At 49.6% G+C, this 9,484-nt stretch overlaps 1 long non-coding RNA gene across 2 annotated transcripts; it reads right to left on the bottom strand.

The window, feature by feature from the left end:
- Positions 1-3,979: 3,979 nt before the first annotated feature.
- LOC149853512 (uncharacterized) lies at positions 3,980-9,444 on the bottom strand. Of its 2 annotated transcripts, none has more exons than XR_016439161.1 (4): positions 8,687-9,444; positions 5,088-5,156; positions 4,146-4,257; positions 3,980-4,031 (listed from the first exon to the last, which is right to left on the bottom strand). It is a non-coding gene; the product is annotated as an uncharacterized LOC149853512 (long non-coding RNA). The 2 variants fall into 2 exon arrangements; XR_016439160.1 differs by lacking the exon at positions 8,687-9,444 and adding an exon at positions 7,962-8,674.
- Between the last annotated feature and the right edge of the window lie 40 nt (positions 9,445-9,484).

The following is a 9,484-nucleotide window of genomic DNA, read 5'->3' as shown; positions in this document are numbered from 1 at the left end:
GAGAGTGGCAGCGCATGGTCCCAGGCTGGACCACACTCGGGAGCCCAGGCCGCTTCGAAAACCAAGTCAGGCCCTGCACGGCTGTCTCAGCACTGGGCTCAAGGGCCCGGACACTGCTGGCTCACCGCACAGCGCAGTGCGGGGCTCGGTCCGGAGCCCGATGCCAGCCTTCCTGCCACGTAGCCAGCTCGCTGCCCCTGGCAGCCGGGCCGCGGGAGCTATCCATCCTCCCGTCGGGAACCACAGACCCACCTGTCTCACGGACCAGCTGCTTAGCCAGGTGACAGGCAGCCTTTCAACCTCTGCCACCCTGCAAAGCCAGGCCCACCGCTGCTGCCCCAGCAGTCCCACAGGTGAACTTACTGTCTGGACTTTTCCCATTCGAGTCCATCCCAGCAGCAAGCTCCACCACCCTCCTTTGCACTCCTGCATCAGTCCCCAGGGAACTTTTCTTAGCCAAATCTCTGGGCTTATTGGATGAGACGACAAGCCTACAGCCTGCGAATAGCAACAAGGAAACCAGCAGTGGGCATCCCCACCTCTGATCACATCACACCACAGGAGGAGCAGCACTGTAACCTGGAAAGCACCAACTGCTGAAAGGCTTGAGGCCTTCCACAGAAAGCCTGAAAATATCTAGCCCTGTTCTGCCAGTGCCCTTTGGGCAGCAGTTGCTTGGAGAACAGGAGCGGTGCAAAATCAAGGGACTCTTGGTGCCTCAGGGGCAGCCCCTCTCAGAGGTCAAGAGAGGCCCAGGCCACTTCCATTTTTTGAGGCTCCTGGTATATTAAAAAAATATTAATTCATAGTGCACTACAGGCGGTATGGCCCGGTAATGGGACACAAGTTTAAAGTTGTATGATGAATGTCTTCTTCTGTCAGTGTATATCTGTGTCTGTATGTATAACCTCATTTGGAGATAACGTCAAAAGTCTAAATTTGAGGCCCTCCACGAATGTGAGGCCCAGGCCAAATGACCCTCCTCGTCCCCCCTCTCCCCCCAGCCATGATAGGCCCTGCTCAGGAGACCTGCCACTTTGCTGTACATTCACGGCTGGTCCAACTAAAACCATGCCATCAGCTCCCCTGTGACACATGTTCTCCTCTTCCCCTCTGAGCTCTCTAATTGTTCCTTAAGCATGTCCTTCAAGGGATCCTCTGTACACCTCACCTGCTTCTAGCTCTCTGCCTCAGCCCCCTGCTCTTCCCCTCTGAATAACCACCTCCACAAACACACATCTGAATACCATCCCCACGCAGCTGTCTCTCAGCTGAGTCTCTTAATTCAGCTCCTGTCCAAAGTAGGACCCTGGCTTGGGTAGAGTTGCAATTTTAGATGCAAAGTGCAAGTTGAAGTGCAAGTGGGTATAGCACAAGCTTTCAGGGGCTGGAACTCATTTCATCACATGCTGTAATGGGGAACACAGTTTTTAACCAATAAAGGCACTTATTGCAGGTTTTTTTCCAACAGAGAAAAAAATGAAAACCTTGATTAGTCAGTTCTTCCATTGCTGAAAAAGACTTCTATAATAGCAAGAAAGAAGAAGGGAAGAACCATTGATTAAAACCTTTCATTCAAGAAAATAAAAACATTGAATATGTTATTATTTAAAGCTAGATCTCCAGAAAATTAGTTTGTTTTTTAATTAAAGCTGATCGTGCTTCTTAAAAGCAGCTACTCCATGTACATAGGAAAGGGATAAAAGTTTTGTTCCTCTTTAGATAAAATGACTGCTGCTTTAATTCTATGTATTTTCTATACAGTTACTAGAGCAACATACAATTAGAAATGCATTATAAATGGCTATTTCAAAATTTGGGTATTGTTTAAAGGGCTCTTGCAAATAAACATGGAAGTTTTTTATTCAATCCATTTAGTTATGCAGCATATCACTTATTATTGCAGCTCATTCACTGCAGACACTGCTAGTGAATTTACTTTCAGCCTCTTTTTGAACTATAAAATGCACTCCCTAAAAGACAGCTCTGAAGCTCAGTAAAATGTGTTGCAGCTGTGTGCATCTTTGATAGCACTGTTTTTGTCCAATATCTTATGTACACGAAGCAATCTGGCTGCAAAGAAACAACTTACACAAAACTTCCGTGAATTAGATCTAGACAGGCTGGGAAAGCGGGCAGAGAGCAACAGGATGCAATTCAGTATGTACAAGTGCAAGGTGCTGCATCTAGGGAGGAAGAAATGCCATCATACCTACAGGCTGGGGGGATGACCTTCTCAGCTCCACTGAGGCAGAAAAAGATCTTGGAGTCACTGTTGACTCCAGGATGAACATGAGTTGCCAATGTGATGAAGCAGTCGGCAGAGCCAGTCGTACCTTGTTGTGCATCTACAGGCGCTTCACAAACAGGACCAAGGAAGTGATTCTCCCCTCTATGCAGCACTGGTCAGGCTGCAGCTGGAGTATTGTGTCCAGTTCTGGGTACCGCAGTTCAAGCAGGATGCGGACAACCTGGAGAGAGTCCAAGGAAGGGCCACTCACCTGCTTAGAGGCCTGCAGGGAAGGCCCTCCGAGGAAAGGCTAAGGGACCTTAACCTCTTGAGCCTTTCCAAGAGAAGGCTGAGAGAAGACCTTGTGGCAGCGTACAAATTCATAAGGGGAGAGCAACATGAAGTAGGCAATGATCTGTTCACCAGGGCACCCCCTGGAATGACAAGGAACAATGGCCATAACCTATTAGAGAGAAGGTTTTGGGCTGGACTTGCTCTTCACGGTCAGGGTTGCCAGAATCTGGAATGGGCTCCCAAGGGAGGTGGAGCTTACCCCATCCTTGGGGGACTTCAAAAGGAGACTGGACAGGCACCTGGCTGGGACCAAAAGTCCTCAGTTGCTAGATCTCCACTTCTATACTCCTCCAGCGACTCACAACACCACAGAATCTAGCAACCAAGGACTCCTTTTAACTTCTTCTCTACTTCAGAACATTGTAGGGATGGAGACCAAAGGTGCAACCAAAACAATGGTCAGCATGTGATCAATGACAAACTGATGATTTGGTTTTTTAAGAGGCTCTCAAATACACAGAAATCTTTAGCTCGTTTCTGTATTTCAAGAAATTATATTGCTTCCAAAGGTGTTGAAAGTTTCCTCAATTTTTAAAAATATTTACCAAAAAGCCAAACACATATGAAGCTTTCATTAACATGTGTTCTGGTGCATAACACCATACGTGCAGAAGAGTCTGTTCAACTTATTTGTCAAGCGAAATCCATTTTAACTTTTCAGAGTATTTGCTATCACTGCGAACCTGTCTCTCAGACTCTCCCTTTTCTGCTTCAGGTGATTTTCCATGGTCCTCGCTTCTTTCAAAATTCCATCAAGCTCTTGTACATATGCAGCATCCATCGCTGCTCTCTCACTGAATTGGAAAAAATTCTCAAATTAAAATACTCAAACTTTAACTCTCAACCACTGCTTGTATTTGGATTCACTTTAATGGCTTAGAAATCTGTTATCTATCAGCCAACACAGTCTGACAAATCAGGCTGTTAAGTCCACAAACAAAACCAAGGGTTTTGGCATTTCAGGATTTATTTGATCTTTCCCTTTCTTGACACTGCATGTGTACACTCTGGTACTCAGTTCAGACTGGTGCTTGGCACATGTTCTTAGACAAATTAGAAAAAATAAAAAACCCCTGCAGAAATTTACATTTTCCTTCACTAAGAAGTCGCCAAGCATAGTTCCTTTCATTTAACTTTGGCTCCATAGCAATTTTCCTGAATGCACTATTCTCAAAAACACTGACATCTATCAGAAGTATGGAACTTTTGTCACTCTTTCCTTAATACATCTCGCACACCTGAAAGTACAAGATCATCAAAATAAGTTGCCTCCTTCACCAGAGATCAAGGTTGACAAATATTTAGAATACTTTTGGCCTAGCTAAGAAACAAGATTTTCTAAGATTATGTACTTTTTACATACTAAAAATAATTCATGTAAAAATACACACTTGCCTTAAAATGTAGGCGTATTTTGACAACAGGCTATTGATTTCCTTCCCCATGTCTGTTAATGCAAAAATTTAATTAAAAAGAGTGAATGCATTTTATTAATTCCAACATCTAATTAATTAATAATTGCATTTCTGAAAAAAAATCCTGTAAATGTTTAATACGTCACCATTTAAAACCTTTTCCAGCACATCTGCTTTGTAAAGTGAGTGAGAACTCTCAGAAAGAGCTGGGTCTGGTTTTTCAAGGCAGGATAACTGAGGACTTCCTGATGTTTCCTTCTAGAAATGGAACACATGAAAAAATATGTGCCAGTAAGTTCTTTGGACTGAAAAACTTTGCATAGAGTTTTTTTACAAAGATCTGCATAATCTGTGTATTTTATTGTAAATTAAGGTTGTATAGTTGGGGTTCATAACCGCAAAAGTGCCTAAGTCCTCAGTGTAAAGAGGCCAAGTGAATGTTAGGTTCTAAAATGGTTTGAATGTATGCACTATATACACAAGACTTCATATGCCACCTAGCTGGCACTACCTCCCTGTTAGCAATGACTTTTTAAAGTTGTCCTTCCTTTTAGAGAGCTGGTTCGGGTGGGTGGATTTGTGGGAATGCATGACATTTCTGGTCTCTTGGCAGTACTCACCCAAGACTTTTGACTGGATCAGTAAAAAATGTGTTTCTCCCCTACACCAAACTAACCTGCTTTCAGTTGGAGAAAGCCCACACAACATGAAACTCCCTGTGGTTCTGTAAGTCTTCAAATCATGGGGGGGGGAAAAATCACTCTAGTGGTAAGACATCACAGTGATCTCCAGTAGCACAGGTGAGGCGAGACCCCGTTCTTACCGAACAGCGGCAGTGTCCGAGGCTCACCGCGCTTGAATGCAAATATGACTGGGGCCAGGGGCGGGGCTGGGGACAGCACGCACCGTACAAGGGGAAAGGGGCGGTGCTAAGGGGCGGGACTTCTGGTCCCGCCCACCTGTCACACGTGTTGAAGGGCGGTGAGCCGGCATACTGCGAGGGATCGGGAAAGAGCAAACACGAAATGGTAACCGCGCTCCCGTCATCCATCCAAGCTATCGCCCCAACCATAATAAAAACCGCTCACATCCATCTCCTTTCTGCGTTTACTGCTGCTCTCTTCAGCCGCTCCTGCGTTACTTGTCATTGTTCCCTGCTGAGAAATGTTCGATAAGTGAAGTTTTCTCTGGAAACAAAACTCAGCATGTAACGTAAGTGAGGGAGCTGTCTAATGCCATACCCTCCCGGGCCTCCGCTGGCCTGAAACCAAAGCAGGAGCCCAAGTGAAACCATGGCAAGAGCAGCAGGCACTTAATGAAGTGGGAACCGAAGGGACTAGCGAGCCCAGCGCCCATCCCCGCCCCAGGCTGCCAAGCTCCAGACTCGTTCCTAGACGGGGATGTGTCCACACGTGCGCTTTAATATGCAGTAGCCTAGTTTAACATGCATTAATTAAAACCGTGCCCTTTCACTAATGCCCAGTAAAATAGGCATAATGCACCTTTTTGTAGTTTCATGAATGTTAGGGTCTGGAAGGGACCTTACAAGATCATTGGGGTACCCCCCAGTGTGGGCAGGAAAGACATCTAGGGTCAGGTGAGGTACTAAAACGGAGGTATTCAATCGAATGTGCATTACTAAAAGTGCATTCATGAACGTGTAGATGCACCCCGGGGTGGGCTGAGAACAGCATCGTGCCTGCTCAGGGTAATCTGCCCCGAGAGGCGTGCCACGTAGCTGGTGCCACCAGCAGCCACAGCAAAAGGTCATCATCCCCCTGTCCAGCCATGACACCGAGGAGCTAATGGACCCAGAGCATTGCTCGCGGTCTCCCTGTGCATTTTCTTCTTCTTTTGCACTTTAATATTAGGATATGTGCACAATTATTTAAATAATTTGATCTATATTATAAATAATATGTAAACATATGCACAATCCTGGTTTCGCAACATCTGTTTAAGCGTAATGAGACCCGGCTTTAAAAGTTAAAAGATGTCAAATGCATTAATACTACAAAAACCCAACATCGCGGCGCTTCCAACTAAGGCAAACTCCCGCAAGGGCAGCTTGCCACCCCTTCGTTTTCCGCCCCATCCCGTCCCGTCCTTCCGGGCCGGGGGACCCCGAAGGGTCTGCCAAGAGGGCGAGCACAGAGCTTGAGGCGAGGATCAGGGCTTGTGAAATGGTGGTGGTGGTCGCCCAAGGGACAGACCCCGGAGACGCACGGCGCGGGGCTGCGTTCCCCAGGAGGATTTCACACCCCTGTTTTGCCCCCAAGCCCCACTGCTTGTTCGTGCTGGGAGACGAAGCCAGACGGCTTGAAAGTACTTCGGGAAGGCGGCCTGAGGAGACGGAGAGCAGCGGGGAAAGGGCCGCCCGCAGCTTCCCGCCCGCGCGCCCCGAGGCGGCCGGTAACGGTCACCGGCGCCTCAAACAGCGACCATTACCACCCCCCGCCCCCCCGACTGTTCACGGTCACCGGCGCCTCAAACAGCAACCATTACCGCCCCCCCCGACCGTTAACGGTCACCGGCGCCTCAAACAGCGACCATTACCGCCGCCCCCCTCCCCCCCGCCGCGGCCGTTAACGGTCACCAGCGCCTCAGGCAAGACTGTTACCCCCCCGCGCCCCGTCTCCATCCCCTCAGCGTGGGGGGAGCCCGGGACCGTATTTTGCCTGTTCACTGCCAAACTCGAGTCGAGGTTTACCACCAGTCCCCAAGTCAGGCCATGCTCCGACACCGTGGGATGTCGCCACAGAAAATCCCATGACCAGGTTTTCCTTCCTCCGCTACAATTTTTCTCTTTTTCCCTGCAGGTTTGCCATCCTCAGAGCTGACATCTCCCTGGAATCAAGAGAGGAGCGAGCAAGACCGGGAAGGGCCAAGAGCCGATGAGCCGCCTCGGAGAAGGGATACCATCCCGTGACACCAAGTCGCCTGAATCCAGCAGGACCCGGCCCACTACACAAAGTTCAGCGTCCCCTCCTCTGCCATGATTTGGTGTATTGGGATTTGCTGGTCTGAGACCAGCTGGGCTTCCCCTGTCCCAAACGCAGCTATTTGCCATTTCGTGCGGTCCTCGGAGGATGCTGCCAGCCATGCAGAGGCGAGGACATGGAGTACACGTGAACGCGGTTTGTCCCCGGTGCGGGTCTGAACAGGGGCCGTAAGCACCCGGACCGCTAGTCATTCTTACGGTCCTAAAACTGGGCCGCGAGAACGGCCAGAGGATCGGGCCATTTTAATGTTGCTCTGACACTTCTATTTTTTTATGAACTGAAATCATAGCCTTCGTCAATGTTGCTTCGACGTAGTCCGCTGGGAATAACAACATTTAAACTTGTTTACATTAATTATGGAATGGAGAATATTCATTACAGAAAATAATGAGGACTTTAACCTAGTGATTAAAGGGGATCGAAAAGCCAGAGAAGTACCCAGTACTCTTTCCTGCCATGGACCCTTCCGACCCTACCGACTATGAAACTGGAGGGAACCCCTCATGTCGCAAAGACAGGACATGCCATGAGGTATTCCCGCCAGTGAAGCCGGGACTCCTGCCAGTCCTGTCTCAGCAGCTCTCCAGGTACTTATTTATAACGCGCTGCACTTCGCACGTGTGGCCAGCCCGCGTTTCTGACACGACTCGGCCGGGGGCGGCGACGCGACTGTCCCCGCCGAGTCCCTGTCCCACCCCGCAGAGTGCGAGCCCGGCCTTCCAGGCAATGCCGGGCAGATCCACTCCATGCAAACCAGCGCTGTCCATTTTTTAGAAGATAGCCGTAGACCCTAATCGCCAGGTTAGGAGGGTCTCCAGCTGTTTCCATGCAGAAGATGAACTACGCCCGTCCTTGTTCAAAGGAAAAGGACAAGCATGAACGGGCTGACACGGTCACACTGGGCTTGCTTCCAGTGTCATGGCTCGTGGGGGGGGGGGCGGGTGTTAATCTAAAGAATACCGTTTTCAATCCTTGCCTAAACCCGGCCTGGACTGGAGGCAGCAAAGCCCGGAGACATGGCGCTACACGCGCATCTAATGCATACGGGCGGCTGTTCGTTCGGTCTTCTTCAGGCTCCGACATCCTGGAGACGATGGGAAGCGGCAGCAACAGGACATGGTTAGCAAGAGCTACGGACGGGAAACGAAACCGCGAGCGAGGCAGAACCAGCAGCACTTCCCCAAAAGCCGGCACCCGTGCTCCGGGGGAGTCCCAGACACTCCCGGCCCCGGGGCACGAGGCAGCTCCATGCTCGCGGCGGAGGGTTTTCCACGGCGATGCGCTGCGGGGGTGTTGTCCTAAAGCCCACGGGGCTACAACCGAAGCGCCCGCCTCCGCCCTTTCATTAGAAATGGACCCAGGGCTGCTGTCTTGTCTCACACCAAGCGAACAGCTGGAGGCACGGCCTTTCGCAAGCACAAACACCCTTCGGGTGCAAAATAAAATGCAGGTCTGTGAAAATGCGGTCGGTCGGAGGGAAAGGGAGTGCGTCTGAACTTGCATTTTCACGGCCCTGCATTTTGCACTTGGGCTGCAGCTTCTTCCGAGCCGAGCCGAGAGAGAAGAGGACCGCCAGCGGCTGTGCCCATGCCCGAAGAAGGGCGCTCGTGCCCCGAAACTTGCAAAACTCCAAAATAAAATATTTCCAGCGATTCACTTGGTCTAATGCAAGACATCGCACTTACCCTTCTGTGGCTGCTTTGTTTCCAGCCGTGTTGGGAAAGTGCAAGTTAGAGCTCAGCTGTGACCCCGGGAACAGCGCCAGCTCCAAGAAAAGAGAGGGGGAAAAGGCAAAAGACAGACAAGAAAAAAGTGTTTCCATTTCAAGGTCTGAAGGATTCTGGCGAACTGCCTCGCCGCCATGCCGCCGAAAAGAACACCACACACATCCACCCATGGGACAAAAGAGACAAGTTTGAACAAAGAAACCCAACTACAACTATTATACTAACAGTGGAGCCCGCCAGCATAATACAAACATTATTAATATATACTTAGAGTAATAAATCAAGACAGGAATCTATAACATCGTAACCAGCTCCACAACTGAAACAAGAACACCAAGTCTAAGGTTACAGTGTATCACCCATCTCAGCTGAAAGACCGAGTAAAACGTGCGGTTTGGTGTTGTGCTGTCAGTTTATCTCGTTATGAGGACTGAAAGGAGGGGGGAAACCCTCGTACTTGCCCGACTCTCGCAGGCTACAAATGCCAGAGCCAGCGATGAATGCCGCCGCGGCGGGTGCCATGTCATTGAGCAGGCTTCATCAGTGATCCCCGAAAATCACTGCTCAGAAACCCTGGGCTTGCCATGCCCGCCCGGAGAAGGGTCCGCACTGCGGAGCGGGCTCGTGCAGGGGGACCTGGGTGGCTTGGTAACCCGAGCCCGCCCCGCTGAGGGCAAGTACATGAATATCAACATATTTTAGCTCGCTGAAAAAATCTGTCGCTTGCTCAAAAAACGTTTCCCCACCGATTTAAGT

Source organism: Crocodylus siamensis, chromosome 14 (genome assembly GCF_052110815.1).
Source record: "Crocodylus siamensis isolate JL-2025a chromosome 14, ASM5211081v1, whole genome shotgun sequence".
NCBI classification, from domain to species: Eukaryota; Metazoa; Chordata; order Crocodylia; family Crocodylidae; genus Crocodylus; species Crocodylus siamensis.
The sequence above is the reverse complement of the archived record's forward strand: the minus strand, read 5'-3'. Positions and strand labels throughout refer to the sequence as shown.